Consider the following 16782-nt stretch of genomic DNA (forward strand, 5'->3'; position numbering starts at 1 on the left):
AATTGTTTCTCTTTATTTCCTCTAGATAGAGAATAAGTAATAGGCCAGTCTGAGTCACCAGGCGGTGCTTCCGTCCCGGGCTGTAGCCGTAGCATAAACCAGGAGGTTGAATCTGGAGCGTCTGTGTCATCTGCCTGGGAATCTACCTGCATGTGGGAGCCACTTCTGCTGCCCTGCTCTCTATCTACCCTGCATGGGACAGGCCCTGCTTTCCAGAGACTGTGCGGGGCAGAACTGCCTTGTTATACCCTCCCTCAGGAAGAGCCTGGCAGCCTCACGGGGCTGTCTGAGAAGGTGGCCGTGCTGTTTGGTGCGGGAAGGCCGGGCGCAGTTCAAGGAAGAAGAAGGAGGTGGAAAGAAGAGGAAAGGAACAGAGGCAAAGAAAAGTGCCTGAGGTCAGCGGGAAGTGTGAGCAGAAAGGTACGTGGGGCGAAAGCAAGGTTGGGGCACCCGTGAGTGTCCTGATGAGTATCTGGACCAAGGGGAATGAACCCCCAAACCTTTGGAAGCTCGTCGCTTAGCTGCAAGCTAAGTAAAGGACATGTTACGCGGGATTACAGAAAGGTGAAGGAAGTGGACAGCCAGTGACTGAAACATTTCGGGCAATGTGTTTACAGCCCCTCGATTTCTTTAACTCACGAATACCTTACCAGGGTTCAGTGTTAATACAAAGCCGACTTGGGCTCTAAATGAATATTGGTCTAAGCACTTGGTTTAGCAATACATTGTTACGACCTTACACCTGTGCTTCGATACCTCTCAGGAAAATTTGAGACTGAGAAGAAAGTTTTTTTTCCCCTTCCAAGCATTTTAAGTTGATAAGGTACAGATATTCATGAGGGATAGGGAGATTTGCTGGAGAGAAATTGTGATGAAGAAAATGATTCTGTAAACTTTTTATAGTCCATCCACTTAGCTCTGCGGTAAACTCTCACTCAAACAGGGCAGCATCCGTCAAATTGACCATCCTCACTAAAGGACATCCGTTCTCTGATGAGAGAAACATCTCTGCCCATGAATGTCTCACCACCCTCTCCTGAGTGCGCGCCCTCCCCAGCCATCACAATCCCTCTGTCCGGGAGCCAGACATTGTCCTTTCTGTGGAGAGTGGGCCTCACTTGACCCCACGTCAGTGGGACAGCCACTGAATCATCTTTAGATTTACATATGTATACGTTAACAATAAATGGAATGCAATTATAACTTGTAAATTCCCTCTCATGCCATAGGTTGAACTCTAGGAAATGGCTGGATGAAGTCAGGGACCAAGCTAAGCCTGGGTCAGTCCTAAGGCTGGGCTCATGGGATCCTTCACGTGCATCAGCATAAACCCAACCACCCCACCTGAAGGTCACACCCGTGATCTTGGCCTCCTTGGCAAAGTGTCTCAACACCTGAGGCTGTGCCTGGCACATGGCATGTGTTCAGTGAATGATTTCATTATTCAGAAGACTTTTCTGGGCTCTGCCATCACCATTCTGCTCAAGGAGCCCACAGACTAAAACCACTGACATGCAAATGTTTATCCACTATGTTTGAAGTTTGGTTTAAAATAAGTGTTCAAATGACTCACTAATTGTCAGTGAGAAAAAAAAAAATCTAGGAAGAAAGAAAGGAAGGGAGGGCAGAAGGGAGTTGAATACATTCCTCAACTCTGCTAACAGCTTAGTTGGCCTGTAAAAATATTACTCTGATTTCTCAGGGGAGGGAGTCAAATTTCTCATAAATGATCAGTAAACAGTTCTACCATTTTCTCTCTTATTTTCTCTGCTGTTCTAGAAAATTCCATCTCTCCGTGTCTTTCCAGTAGATTGCTATTATGTTGGGCATTTACTTTACGCTGGTTACCCTGCTCCATGATTTTCATACTTCTAATTAAATCCTCCTGGCAAGTCTGTGTGGGCTTGTGATGGTGCCCCTTGCAGATGAGGAAGGGATAGCAGGAGACCCCATGCAACCTGCCCAAGGCCACAGAACTGCTTAGTATCAGAACTGGGAATTGAACTATTTTGTGTGATTCCCCAAACTCTGCTCTTAACCAGTTTCCATTCTTTCTCTTTCCAGGAGGATACAGGGTGACAGACATGACCCTTCAATGTTCTATCCGCTTCTCTTCTCTGAAAGAACCACCAACTAAAATTTTGACTTGGATGACAACTTTTCTAAAAGTATCTTCATCAAACTATCTTCAAAACTCTGCAAAATCCTTTTCTTTAAAAAAGTTCCTGAGAAGTGCCAGTTTTCCAGAGAATTCAGACAGAAATTTGCCCAGATAATTGATAACTCTGTTCACGAGTACTGAAGCACACCTCTCATTGGGGACATTTCAAATTACTTTATGCTTCAATTACTGAAAAGTTCCCATTGTCTGGCCTATGTGACTTCAACAGTGATGACATCTGAGGCAGATGCTAATCCATTAACACCAATGGGACAATTTTCTCTTTCTGAATCTCACTCTGGTATGTATTATTGTATGAGTGAGTTTCATTAGGAAGCAAATTATGTTCTTCCACTGAACCAAAAACCACTTTTGATGTTCCTCCAATATTTTACTAATGAAAAATATGTGGGAATGAACCGCATAACCAATTCCACAATTTTTTTCTCTTAATAAAATGCATGCTGTGTAAAGCCCACATTGTGGCCCCAACTGGATTTAGACTCACACAGCTACCTTCATCCTCATGATATATGATGTGACTGTACACACACTCTAAAAATATCTTGACTACTCATCTGAAATTCTAACTTTACTGGTGAGCGACAAGCCATCTGTCTCTGGTCTGCTTCTATAAGCGACTGGGGTTCAAACCACAGGAAGGAGTATCTGTAACTGTGGTAACAGGCAGGGGATAAATAATGCATCGTCAGGAGAGAGCTTTATTTTGCTGCGCTTTTAGAATGCATCCGCAATATTACAGGCTTGCAAATTTAACCTTAATTTCTTCTGTGATTTTCTCTTTAAGATTCTCCATTGATCCCTTGAGTCAAGAAAATGCGTAGTTTATCATCTGCATCATCAACAATGGCTGAGTTCATCCAGGTTGCCTCATCTGTTTCCTTCCATCAGACCAGGACAAGATTTTAATTTTTCATGAAGAGCAAAACTATAGCTTTCTCCATGGCCAGATAACTGGGGTAATTTGCTCACACACATGAATGCAGTTTCAGCTGGGGTCTCCTGAGCTGCCTCCCTTGCAGAATGGAAAGGAGGCTGCCTTGTCCGGTAGGGGTGGGGTGGGGCAGGGCTCCTGCACTGACCCCACAAAGTGTGGAGGGAAGCCACACCCCATCCCCAAGACAGTCCATGGCTGTGTCCCCAAAGTATGCAGATAAAAATGATTTCTTCTCTGTCAAATCTTTGAATGTTTTCCATGTAATGTGTAATTCTTTGGATAATTCTTTAAGTAGAAATTTCATCTATTTCTATTCTACTTAAAGAATTAAAATCTAGAAAAAAATCTAGAAAAGTAAAATTAAAACGCTGAAAAAATGGTCAACTCCTTGTTCCACGTTCTCACATTACCTTGTTTCCTTCATAGTACCTATCACCACTTCACACCCTTGTAAGTTTCTTTACCTGCTAAGGGGCTCCCTCCTCTAGTGTGAGAGCCCCAGGGAGGCAGGGACCTTCTGCGTCTTGCTCACTGCAGGGGCTCTCAGGGCTTAGCCCAGTGCCAGGCACACAGAGCAGTGAAATAACTGCGTGCGTGGATCAGGGAATGAACCAGGAGTCACCAGCCTGAGTCTAGCCTGACTCCGCTGAGGATGTAACTGTAACAAGACTGCAAGACTTCTCTGAAACCCAGGTGCTTTTTCCCTCAAAAGAGGATGATAACCAAAGAGTGGAAACAGCCTAGACTGTTCTCACTGGTAGATGGATGAGCAAAATGTGGCACACAGGATGGCATATGATCCAGCAATTAAAAGGAATCACGTACGGATACCCACAACATCACAGAAGCACTTCAAGAATATTAGCCTCGGTGAAAGAGGCCAGACCCACAAGGCCACCTTGCGCACACATTCATTCATGTGACATGTCCGGAAGAGTCAGATCTACAGAGACAGAAAGTGCGCGTGTGGTTGTCTAGGCTAGAGTGGGAATGGGGAGCGCTTGTAAGAGGCCTGCCTTCTCTTTCAGGGAAGACGGCAGCCTTCTAAAATTAGACTGTAGTGACAGTTGTGCAGTTCAGTAAAAAGACTGAAAACCATTGAGCTGTACACTAAAAATGGATGGATTTTACACTATGTAAATAGTATCTCAATAAAGTTGTTTAAAAATGAGATACTATCTTAATGCCATGAGTTCTTTCTATGATCTTTAGGAAATGCACAGTGGTGCAGCTAATACACCTTTCATCTGCTCAGACAGAATAAATTGCACACAAAATGAAAAAAATAAAAATAAAAACAAAAGAAGAGGGTGATACACTCTTCCCTCACTCTCCATGAGGATCAAATGGGACAGTGTTTGTGAAAGCAACTAACATACAGCAGAGAGCGCAGCTGATGGGCTCTGACGCAAGGCTCACACCACTGGCCACACCCAGCCCTGGCGTGCAGCAGCCAGAGTGGGAGGGACAGAGGTTCTGGATTTGGGTTTGGATCAAAGCTCTGCTATCTACCAGCCCTGTAGCCTTGGGCAAATTGCTTTACCTTTGTAAGCCTCAGTTTCCTCATCTGTAAAATGGGGATTTTAATATTGCCCTCATTGTCCCTACATCTGAGCCTGGTGCAGAGTAAGCCCTATATAAATATTTGCCATTACCATGGCTTGAGTTTCCCATTGAATCTGAAGGCTAATGTGTCACCAAAGTGCTCACACAGCCATCCTGCCAGACACAAAGCACTCCCCCAAGTGCCTCTGGAAGAGCACGGAGCTTCTAAAGTCAGTGAGGGTGTCTCAGGGGGCACTCTCTGATTTGCCCTGAGCTGCCCCCTTGCCCTGGCCATGCCTGGCTTGGGTCGAGGTTAAGCCAGTGTCTACCTAAGGCTGCAGGTCTTGAGCAGCAGGTGACAGAGCCCTGTGTGCACGCTCCAGCGGCCAGTCTCCTCTGTGCTGAGCAGGGTGTTCCGCTGTGCCTCCCGTGGTGCCTCTCTGTGGTCCCCTTAGAATCTCGTGTCCGCTCCTTAAACCTCTGCTGTTTCATGACTGTCCAATGACCCTGAAAGAATGCGTCACTAGATGAAGAGCTTGTTTCCCCAGGAAGAGAAACCCGATGTTTAAATAAGATTTCTCCCCTGAAGGTTTTACCTGCCTTTCAGTCAGCACTCCCAAGAGAAGAGCAGCCCCAACTAAGCAGCAGGCCGCGCACATGACACTTGAGGCCTGGGGTGGGTGGGTGGGTGGGAGGCCTGGGGGATGGGCGAGCCCACGACACAGATGCAGCCCTGGCAACCCCAGACACCTCTGGAGCCTGGCCTCAGGGGAAGCCTAATAAGCTGGCACACCAGAGGTGGGGACCTCGCCGTCTGCTCAGGACATTCTGAAGGCGGCAGCCACACATCTGGCGCCTTCACAAAAGCATGTGGTCCGGGGTCCTTGGCCGTGAGATGTTTAACCCTTGCTTTCGGTTCATTTTTATCAAAATCGCTCATGAGCTACCAAGCATTACTGCGGAAGGTGCTTAGCCACTCAGCTCCAAAGAGCATTTTACTTACTCATTGTTTCAATAAATGTTGGTGGAGCGCCCACTATGGGCCAGGCTTGGTGCCACTGTCGGGGCTCACAAAGGTGACAAATCAGATGCAGGCCCTGCCTGCAGAGAGTGACTCAGAACTGACCCACCACCAAGAGGAAGTCCCGTTCCCAGAGATGGCAGCCTAGTGCCAGGACGATGCAGGAGTTACCCACCTTCAGGTCCTCCCTGCGGCATCTAAGAGAGCACCCCTGTGACAAACCCACGGGGACAGCGGTGAGAAGTGGATCCCGGCCCTCGGGGCTGATGTGTCTTGAAAATAACACAGAAGGAGGGTGGGAAGGCAACTGACCCCAGGTGAAGAAGAACGTCTGAGAAAGATGAGCAGGACTAGAGTCAGGCATTGCCTGCCTGCAGATACAGCCCCCGTTTCACTAAAAGCTAATGCTAATTGATGCAGAAGGGAAGGAAATGCCACGTAAGTGTTTGTTTGAAAAAGAACGAGGCAGCCAGACTGCAATGCCAAGAGGCACAAACTCAAATTTAGGCTTCTGGCTGGCACTGCTCGCACCTCAATTTTGCAGAGCAACACTGACTATATGCAACTGAGGATAATGGGGGAGCGTCTATTAAATAAGGCCAGGCTCTGTGACACATTACTGGCAAGGATGGGGCTGCCCAGGGGTCAGTCTGGGCTCAGCCCGGGTTGGCACAGGCCTTCAAGAAGCCTCAGAAATGGCCTGCTTCCTGGGACTGCTGCAGGGATAACAAAGGCTGAGCTCTCTCCTTGCCCACTGGCTCACATTGCTTCCTGCCAGAGAACAAGCGGGCTACCCAGAGCAGGGCCTCACAGCTCACCCTTGGTATGAGTGGGAACACATGCTATGGGCCCCAGCTATCACAAAAGTGAGCAGGTACCAGGGGCCTTTCCCAGCACAGCACCCAGCTTGCAAGGCAGGGAGGTGAGGAGATGTTGGTGTGCATGAGGGTGGGAGTCCCAAGGCCTCCCTTGAAGGGCAGAGGTTCAGGGATCCCTCAGCCAGGGCAAGGGGTCACCTGCAGTTTGACAAGAGGAGAGAGTCTAGGAGCAAGTCCACAGGGGCCTCCATGCCCCAGGAATGACAACGCTGTGGTCCCACTCAAATAATCCAGAGGCCACATGAGAGTGCTGGACTAAGACTGTAGACTCCCGTGGACCAAAGCCTTCTGAGAGCACAAGCACGCAGCAGAGGCACGTGGTTGAAGGCAGGCCTTGGCCCAGAGGGTGCTCCTGTGCACACAGGCCACCTGTGAGAGCACTGCCTGAGCCCATGCCCAGCGCCCACCCCCAACGACAGGGCTCGGAAATCTGGCTGGGCTGTGACTGGACTCTCCAAAGCCAGACTTTGGAAGGTCATTCAGGTCCTCTACGGACAGACTAGCATTCACTCTAGCCCCACCCACTGAACCTGGCCTCAGATTGGCCTCCTTATTTAGTCTGGAGGCCAAGGCCAGTTTACCAGCCTGTCTTTTTCTTTGGGGACCACTGTTTCACAGGGCTTCTCACTGTCTGTTTTCATGGTTCAGCAAGGTACACGTGGGGCCTGCTAGTAGGAGGTGTCAGTAGGTCTCCAGGGCAGGTGGGAGCCTCCAGCAGGTAGAGACAGGGCTCAACAGAAGGTGAAATCCTTTCCTGCCATCAGTCCTGCTTCCCAGACCAGAGGGCACCTCCCGAGCTGCCCACCCAGGCAAGTCTCCCCAGCAGTCTGTACTAGAGGTGCTGGCTGCAAAATTTCCTCCACTGACAGCTACTCCCTGCAGCCTGCCAGGTCTCCCAGCAAGAATGCCCACTCCCAATTTCTTTCTCTGGTCCCTTCTCCCCCAGCCCCTCTGCACATCTCCAGCACCTAGCATGCTCCATGCCCTGGCTCCAGTCCCCAGAACTGGGCTCTGCTATTCCCCGGCCCGTCCACCCTCTACCGATGCACCTCTATCCAAGGGGCAGGTCCATGCAGGTCTCTGCCCTCTGGGTGTGATGCCTCCTCTGCTGCACAGCATATTGGGCAATTTCTTCATCTCCTTGGCATGGGCCCTTGAAGCAGATGGAAGGCAGTCCCAAAGTGGTACTATCACCATCTCTGAAGTCTCTCTTCATGGAAAATTGCAATGTAAGAAAAAAGCTTTTTAAGAAGGATGCTTCACTCAAGAATCTTCTTGCACAGAACTTTGAAGATGACACTGGAAGAGAGGCCACTTACACAAATAGGATGTCATATTTCTTTTTAAGAAATAGAGTTATAGTCTCTGTTTTCCTGACTAGCCAAGAAGGAAGAGTAGAAGATACTCAGTAGCTTATATGCAGGAAGAACTATATTCTCCTACATTAATGAGAACCATCACGTGTCAAAGAAAACCACACTTTTGTGTAATGTTTAAAACAACTCATCTGAGCGTTCTCATCCTGCTTTTGCCACAAGGAGAGTCTCTCTAGCTTCTAGGCTTCCTTTGCTTTATCCATACTTGGCTGTGATGCTTTCTACACACTGATCAGTAACATTGTTTATTGTCAAAATTTTTAAGAGACAACACAGCACAGTGACAAGTGCCTGGTGCCAGCATTCAGGACATTTCAAGTCTGGCACGTCTGCAACTGATGTCAGCATGAGGGCCTCGGTGTCCCTCCTTGTAAAATGGGGCTATATTCCTTTTCACCTGTCAGGGTCATCACAGGGCTAAATCAACATCATGAATGGGGTAGCTTAGAGCTTTCTAAATGTAAGCACCTTGTTCTATTATCGCTGCAGGCAAGATGCTGTGCAGTTCAGGCTAAATCTCCATTCAGGCATGATTTGAAAGGTAACTTCACCCAAAGAACTCTCCCTAGCTCTTCTCTCGTTTTTGCCTGTCCAGGATTTCAATACATTTATATTACCCTTGACAGTAGCTGTGCATTTTGGTTTAAAAATGAAATGTGATGGCCCCTGGTACTGCCATTTCTCTGCCCCGAAAAAAATATTCATGAGACATTCTAGAGAACCAAGAGCTTCTCCCGATGGCCGTGGAGAGGACCGTGTGGCAGCCCCCACGGCAGGAACACTCACTCTCCTGGCCTGGGCTTTGGAACAAGAAAGGAAGCTGAGTTCACACTCACAGCCGGCTCTTGGGGGCAGATGCTAAAGACGGATTTGCCGGGAGACTCGTCGAGGAAGCAGGAGGGGGCCCCTTCTGGGCAGGTGACGGCACTGCTTCCCACGTAGGCAAACCTACCTGTTCCTGCTGATTGGGAGGATGGCCAGCCTATGTTAGCAAAGGCTGAACTTGGGAACATGGAACGTGAAATCTAATTTCAGTTTTGTAGCAACTTAAACTAGAATGTTTGGCCAGAGCTGGCTGCTCTGCTAAGGTCCTTTGAACTCACCTTAGAAGAAGTAAAAGATTTATAATCAGCACATTCCAAGCAAATATGCACATGGGAGCAGCGAAGGCCACTGCAAACTAACCGTTGTCTTGAGGGGCTGGCAGGGCAGCCCACAGGCTCGGGGGCAGGTTTGCCGACAAGGCCTAGGTTCTCAGCAAATGCTCTGTCCCTGGAAAACTCAGCTGGTTCCTGTGGATGAGGGAGGCTGAACTGCTCCAGTCTGCTGTATGTGCACACAGGTTGGTCCTGAAGCACGGTCATCTGAGGGGGTGCATCCTCATCACCCCAGACAACTAGTTGTCACAGTGGGCTTGTCGCAGAAGACAAACTCTTCAAATGTCAAGTTATTATTTCCTCCAATTCTGGACCACATTGACTATCTTTCTGTGGTAAATAGATATATTCCCAAGGGGAGCAGGAAGTACTCGTCCCTGGAAAAACAGCAATCCCAGCAGGATTAGCTCACATGCATGAGCATGAGATTGAGAGAGCAAGGGGCGTGTGTGGGGTGCAGAGAGCTAGGCAAGGTTGGGAGACAGGATGGGAGGGAGGGAGGGACAGCAAGGTGGGAGAGGGCAGTCGTGAGAGAGAGACTATGAGTGCTTAAGATCAAAGAGACAGTATAGGGAGAGAAGAGACCAAGAGGGGGCAAGAAAGGCAGACCTTGGGAGAACCCTGGGAGATACACAGAGACAGAGAGATGCAGAGATGGAGAGATGGGGAGGGGCAGACTGATTTCTCCAAGGAACAGAAGGAAGGGATGTAATTCCAGCAAGCGTTCCCTCCCTTTCTGTCCTTCAGTTTCTTGAAAACTAGATCAATCATCAACAACGTCTGAAAACACTTTTGAGGAGATAAGTTGAAGAAAAATGTGTTTCCCTATGAAAAACGCTTCACCTAACACAAGTTACTGTCGCCGACTTGCATGAAGAAAGCAGATACAACCCGAGTAAGCCTCCACAGCTGACAGGGGTGCTACTGGAACTGCTGGAGAGCGCCCAGGACCCTACCCCACCCAGCTCCTGGCCTGAGGTGGGGGGCCTGGGGCCACAGCCAGGAGCAGGCCTTCTAGGGGCTGGGAGCGGAGCTGCTCTGGGCGGGTGGAAGGGGAAGGCATTCCGGCCACACTGTCTGGGGCTCTGCATATATACTGAAGCCCCACGGAGTCATGCAAAGGACTATTATCCCCATCTGCCTGGCGAGGAAACTGAGGCTCAGGCAGGATGACCAGCTCAAAGTCATGCAGTCAGAAGGAGGAGGATCTGGGGCTGCCCCACAATACCTGCAGGAGGCTCCAGGCATCACCTTCTGAGGACAGAACTGTGCTTGGTCAGGGACCCCAAATGCCCTTGACAGTAGCTGTGTGCCCTTGACAGGAGCTGAGGGGAGGGCTGACCCTGGGATCCAGTACACCAGTGAACCACGCAGAAGAACTGGCAGAGGCTACACAGAGCAGGTGGACATCAGGCAGATGTCAACACCCTTCAAAAGCCCACTATGAGCTCAAGAGGAGGGTCTTCTGTGGGCATCCTACCGTGTGAGCACCGGGGGCCTGACATGGAACAGGGCTGCTGAGCTCAAGAAGATCACATACGCTAAAGTGCAGGTGACCACGATCTATGCCATTCCCTGTTTAGTATTCTTTTCCTCCTGCAACCTGAGTTGTCACCATCTCTCCTTGCAGATGATGGAGAACGAGCCACCCTGGGGTTAGGCATCACTCAGAGGGGGCCCTAGATACATGGTGGCAAGGTCTCCATCTTGGCAAGCTGTTCTGTTGGTCTGGCTCTGCGACCTCAGGTAAGTGATTGCCTCTGAAACCTCTCAAGTTTTCACTATTAAGTATAAAATTTCTGCCATGGGTAGTTGTGTGTTCTGCCTTGGTGATGTAGACATCTTAGCATAGTGCCTGGCAGAGGGCAAGTCCTTACTCAGTAAGGAGAGTCAGCCACAGGAACCACCTACTCCCCTTCCCCCACAGGTGCTCCAACACGTGGCAGGACTCCCCACCCTTGCCATCTCCCAGGGTGCTAACCCACCCCAGCGCTCTGCCTAGTGAGCGCTCTGCCTAGTGAGCGCTCCACAGAGCCACAGCAAAGGACCAGCACCCTGTACCATTTCTGATCTCTAAAAAATCCCTAGAGGCCTGGGTCTGCCTCTAACCCTGCTGCTGTGGGCTTTGGATTCTCCATCGTTAGACCAAATGCAGAGTCTGTGGTCCAGTCCAATGTTATCATCTGACAGATGGGAAATCGGATGCAACAAGTAGGGAGTCACATAAAGACAGTTAAGGAACCAGAATTCAGATCTCTTCCCACACAACGATATATATATATGGTTTGCAACTGGGGTTTTCTGATTTTGATTTTGTTGATATAATTATCTTGTGTTATTTAGGACTTTTAAAGAAGTCCAGGAGAGAAAGATATGAACAGACACTTCTCCAAAGAAGAAATTCAGATGGCCAGCAGGCACATGAAAAGGTGCTCCACATCGCTAATTATCAGGGAAATGCAAATTAAAACCACAATGAGATATCACCTCATACCAGTTAGAATGGCCAACATAGAAAAGACTAGGAACAATAAATATTGGTGAGGATGTGGAGAAAGGGGAACCCTCCTACACTGCTGGTGGGAATGTAAGCTAGTTCAACCTTTATGGAAAGCAATATGGAGGTTCCTCAAAACACTAAAAACAGAAATACCATTTCACTCAGGAATTCCATTCCTGGGAATTTACCCTAAGAAAACAGGATCACAGATTCAAGAAGACATATGAATCCCTACATTTATTGCACCACTATTTACAATAGCCGAGATATGGAAGCAACCTAAGTGTCCATCAGTAGATGAATGGATGAAGAAGATGTGGTACATATACACAATGGAATATTATTCAGCCATAAGAAGAGAACAAATCCTACCATTTGCAACAACATGGATGGAGCTAGAGGGTATTATGCTCAGTGAAATAAGTCAGGCAGAGAAAGACAAGTACCAAATGATTTCACTTGTCTGTGGAGTATAACAACAAAGCAAAAACTGAAGGAACAAAACAGCAGCAGACACAGAATCCAAGAATGGACTAATAGTTGCCAAAGGGAAAGGGACTGGGGAGGGTGGGTGACAAGGGAGAGATAAGGGGATTAAGGGGCATTATGATTAGCACACATAATGTAGGGGGGCATGGGGAAGGGAGTATAGCACAGAGAAGACAAGTAGTGACTCTATAGCATCTTATGCTGATGGACAGTGACTGTAATGGGGTATGTGGTGGGGAATTGATAATAGGGGGGAATGTAGTAACCACAGTGTCACTCATGTGATTGTATATCAATGATACCTTAATAAAAAAATGACTTTATAGCAATCATACACTGCAATAGGTTCCTTTAAGAAGTAAAAAAAAACAACAACAAAAAAAAGCAGGGAAAAACTTTAGTGGGCAGAACAGGCAGACCCAGGGCCTCTTCTGGGTGCAACAAGTTCATGCATTTCCATCTAAGTCATGGTCCAGGTTCATCTGAGATGACAGCTGCCAGTGCCTTGTAGATCCCAGCCCCCTGGTGCCAGGGTACAGGCTTTCAGCTCCAGCACCCCAATTGCCTGCCTTTCTTCGTGAACCCACAGATTCGAGATCTGATAGAGATACAGCCTTCTGTGTCCTTGGATCAAGAGAACTAAATCTCTCATGATGGGATGTGGGGGAAGAGGCCCGAAGAATTGGGTAAAGAATGAGCCTCAGGACTGCTCCAGCCGAGGACAGGAGCAAACGCTTCTCCCCCAGCCTCCCAGGCAAACAGCAGTGATGACAGCAGCAGCACGAGCCCCACTGGGTGTGTACTGTGGGCTGGGCAGTAGTCAAAGGGCACTTTTAACATTCTGATTTCCATGACCCCATTACGAGGTAGGCTTTATTACATCCACCTTTCAGGAGCGAGAACTCGAGGAAGGTGACCATCGGAAGGTCCCACAGCTACTTAGGTGCAGAACCAGGATTGGCGCTCAGATTGGTCCTAGACTAGAGCTCTGCGCCCTGCTTCCTCTAGGGGGGTGGGGAGGTCTTGGATGATTCTGTGATGGCCCAGTTTCCTCAGAGCCAGGCTCAGCGGCTGTGCTACGAGGGCTGAGTCCAGGGGAAGGCATTTCCATCTTTTCTGTCAACATGTGTCTTTTTCGTTTAGAGGAAACACCTACATAGTCACCACACAGGGCTTCTGATAGGGAATGCAGGAACTCCTCGAGTCCTCAAAGCCCAGCATGTCTCAGCATTAATAAATCACACACACACATACACTCACAGTGTTGGCACACACTCCTTATACCAAAAGGTAATTTTCCAAATATTTAACAACTGGTGTGTGATGAGCAGTGACCAGTCAGAATGGATCCCAGTCATAAATGCCCAGTTCAGTCAAATGGTTGCAGACTGGCTAAACGTCAGCCCTAATCATGGCTGTGCCTGAAAAATCACACACACCAGAGATGTGCTAAGCAGCTCTCATGGCATCCGTGTTCTAATCTGGTCCTAAGACGGCTGGTTTAAAGCTAGGAAAACAGCTCCAAGATTAGTCAGAGGCTGAGTCTTTGCTGAATGCTCTGTAGAAATCTGACCGTTCGAACAGTCTTCTAAAACACATCACCGGGTCCTGAAGGGCCTGGGAGGCCTGGCAGGATTCCCCTAGTAACATAGGTGGAAGACTCATTCTGTCGTGGATCCAAGCAGAAGTCAGGCTTCCTCCGTCACAGCCGTGGGGCTGGAGTTTCCAGTAAATGCCCGCACAAACTGCCATTGCCAACTGCTTCCCCAGATTCCAACCCAGGAATAAAACAACCTCCCAGGGTTTTAGCTCAGCTTACAATTTGCTATTCATAACACTGACAACTTACATTTGCTTCAGTGAAGCACACTCTTGCATGATTTTAAATTTCCTGTGACTGAGCACAGGCTCAGTGGATTAATCCCGTGTTGGGGATTTGGGGCCTCTGAGATGCGGCTGAGGCCATGCCTCCCCACGCCTCTCTCTCATCCTGTCCAAGTCCTCAAGGCGGCAACAATCTGTACCCATCCCTGCCTGGCACACGTTTCAGCCTGATTATGCGATCGGAAAACGCAGGACCTAAATCCTGCCTTCTTATATTTCGTCTGACATTCATTTATTCAATCAACCAATATGTATTTAGTATTCATTCTGTCCAAGTTGTATCTTTGCACCTAGGCCAGAAGGGCTAAAAACCAAGCTGCGTATTTCCTTTTTATCACCTGTCATGGCCCAGCAAAAGGCTGGGGGAATGTAGAAGGTGCTTCATAAGTACTTTGAGCATTGAATAAATATTTGTTCTGCTACAGATATAGAGAGGGAGTCCCAAAGAGCCCATCATAGGCCCCACGTCAAGTTGAGGGGTCTTTTCTCTCAGGGGTCTAGGTCTCCCTCCTTTTCGCCATCACCTTTATACTTTTCTTCTGTGAACTCATACGACCTTTGTAATGTTCCTGCAAGAGAAGCTGGGCCCTCCCTTTGCAAAGGCACAGTGTTCACGGCGGTCGGCAGCGAGCCTCAGGGTCAGAGGTGTAGTGCCCACTCACAGCGCCCTGGCTGTTAGCAATCATACTGCACAATGCTGCCACGGAACAAAGGGCTTATGAGGTCAAGGTTGTGGGTTCATTCCCTCCTCAGAAGCAGCCCTTCCTCATCCTGTCTTCACAGAATGAACCACAACACAGTTTCAATCCCAAGGGTCCAGGTCAGAGCATACATGCCTGGAACTTTGCCCCCAAAGCAAGAAGACTCAGTCTCCTGACTCTGGGGGTGCCATGCCATGCTGGGGTACAAAGATCAGCAGGCAAAAATGTAAAATCACGAAAGTGTTAATTTTCCAGGCTTGCATTCTCAGGCTATTTTACAAAATAACCATGTTAAAAAAAAAATCAGGCTGATTAACATATTAACCTTTGAGGATATAAAAGCTGATAAAATCACCAAACCCATTTCCAAAAAGGACTTCCTAATGACTAATTCCCCTCTCTAACCTTTCCAGATAGAGTAGATGATCATATGATAACTTAGCATAATTAAATTCTCCAAAGGAAATTGCCCAGAAGAGAGCAAACTGGACACCTAGTGGGAAGCCACTGGGTCTTCAACATTCCTGTAAAACAGATACTGACAAAACTCCTGTTTGCTTCCTAAAAACATGTGCTTTAACGTTTGAATTTGCTTGACATCCAGAGGAGGGGGAGATAAAAGGGAGCCTCTAAGTGCATGTGATTTGGGCCATCGCTCACAGTGGGAAGCACGCTCCCAGGGAAGATGAAAGGAGAGGGCGGACCGCAAATGGGTGGGCACACAGATGACCGAAGCTGGACAGCGCACCTCCGGCGAGCTGCAGGGTGAGGGGTGGTAGGCGGCTGGGGAAAGGAAACTGTCCTCCAACTGAACCACACAAGGGAAAATGGGGAGCAATCTGTTCCATGCTTTGCAATCTGAAGACAAAAAGAAAAACAAGCACAAATTTTCCTTTGCTGAGGACTGGAGCACAAAATTGGTCACGTCTGAGGGATGGGAGAGTTCTTTCTTATTACTGTGTATTGTACCAGCCACCTTAATCAGCTTGGGCAGTAAGTTGCTTACTGAGCCTGCCCCTTGGGAAAGAAGTCATTAGGCTGGACCCAAATCCAACCTGACTGGTGTCCTCATAGGAAGTGGGGAACTGGACCCTGGACACACACACAGACACAGGGGGAAGATGGTCCCAGGAAGGTGGAGCAGAGACTGGAGAGGAGCTGCCACCAGCCAAGGAAATGCCTGGGGCTTCCAGCAGAGGAAGACAAGCCAGTCTCCTCCTTTAAAGGCATCAGGGAGAACAGCCTGCTGGCAGCTTGAGTTGGGATTTCTTGCATTTAGAACCAGGCGACAATAAATTTCCAATATTTTAAAGCACCCAGTTTCTGGCACTTTGTTACAGCAGCCCTGGGAAACTAAGACAGGAACAGCTACCCAAAGACGGGGAGATTACCCAGGTGGGACTGATCGAATGCCGTGAGCCTTAAGGGCAGAGAGTTTTCTATAGCTGGAGACAGAGAAGCCAGATATTCAAAGCATGTGAAGGACTTGATGTTCCGTTGCTTACTTGAAGGTAGAGGGGCCACATGGTAAGGTAGGCAAGTGACCTCTAGGAGCACAGAGTGGCCCCTGCTGACAGCAAGAAATTAGGGCTCTCATCCACCTTCACAAGGCACTGGATTCTGCCAACAACCTAAAGAAGCCTCCAGACAAGAGCCCAGTCTAGCCAACACCTTGACTTTGGCTGTATGAGAGTCTAAATGAAGAACCCAGCTAAATCCAGGTGGACTTGTGACCCACAGAAACCTTGGCATAATATATATTCGGTTGTTTTAAGTCACTAAGTTTGTGGTAATTTGTTACAACATTAGTAGAAAATTGGTCCAGACTGAGGAAGTTAACTCTCTCAGCATGTTACTTGCTTCTTCCCTCTTTAGCAGAGGGGGCCAGTAATTTAGAACAAAATCACAAACTTTCAAGACAGATATCAAAGTTATCACAGAAAACCCTCCTCACAGATTCGAATGGGAATACCCATAAAAAGCACTAGAAACAAAGATGAAATTGGTGTGTTGGTAAATGTTTAACTGGCTCTCCAGAAAGAGAAGCCATCGTAAAAAAAATTCGTAGCATTTGCCAATTCCCATGGCATGAATGCTCCTATGATGGCTAGT

General features: G+C 48.3%; 1 protein-coding gene and 1 long non-coding RNA gene across 5 annotated transcripts in view; one reads left to right on the forward strand and one right to left on the reverse strand.

The window, feature by feature from the left end:
- FSTL4 (follistatin like 4) overlaps nucleotides 1–16782 on the reverse strand; it is a 428422-nt gene that overhangs the window by 271060 nt on the left and 140580 nt on the right. The window lies entirely within an intron of this gene.
- Nucleotides 102–4284, forward strand: LOC130680409 (uncharacterized). The gene is made up of 3 exons (XR_008993404.1): nucleotides 102–420; nucleotides 2065–2168; nucleotides 2970–4284. It is a non-coding gene; the product is annotated as an uncharacterized LOC130680409 (long non-coding RNA).

Source organism: Manis pentadactyla, chromosome 13, assembly GCF_030020395.1.
Source record: "Manis pentadactyla isolate mManPen7 chromosome 13, mManPen7.hap1, whole genome shotgun sequence".
Taxonomy (NCBI): Eukaryota; Metazoa; Chordata; class Mammalia; order Pholidota; family Manidae; genus Manis; species Manis pentadactyla.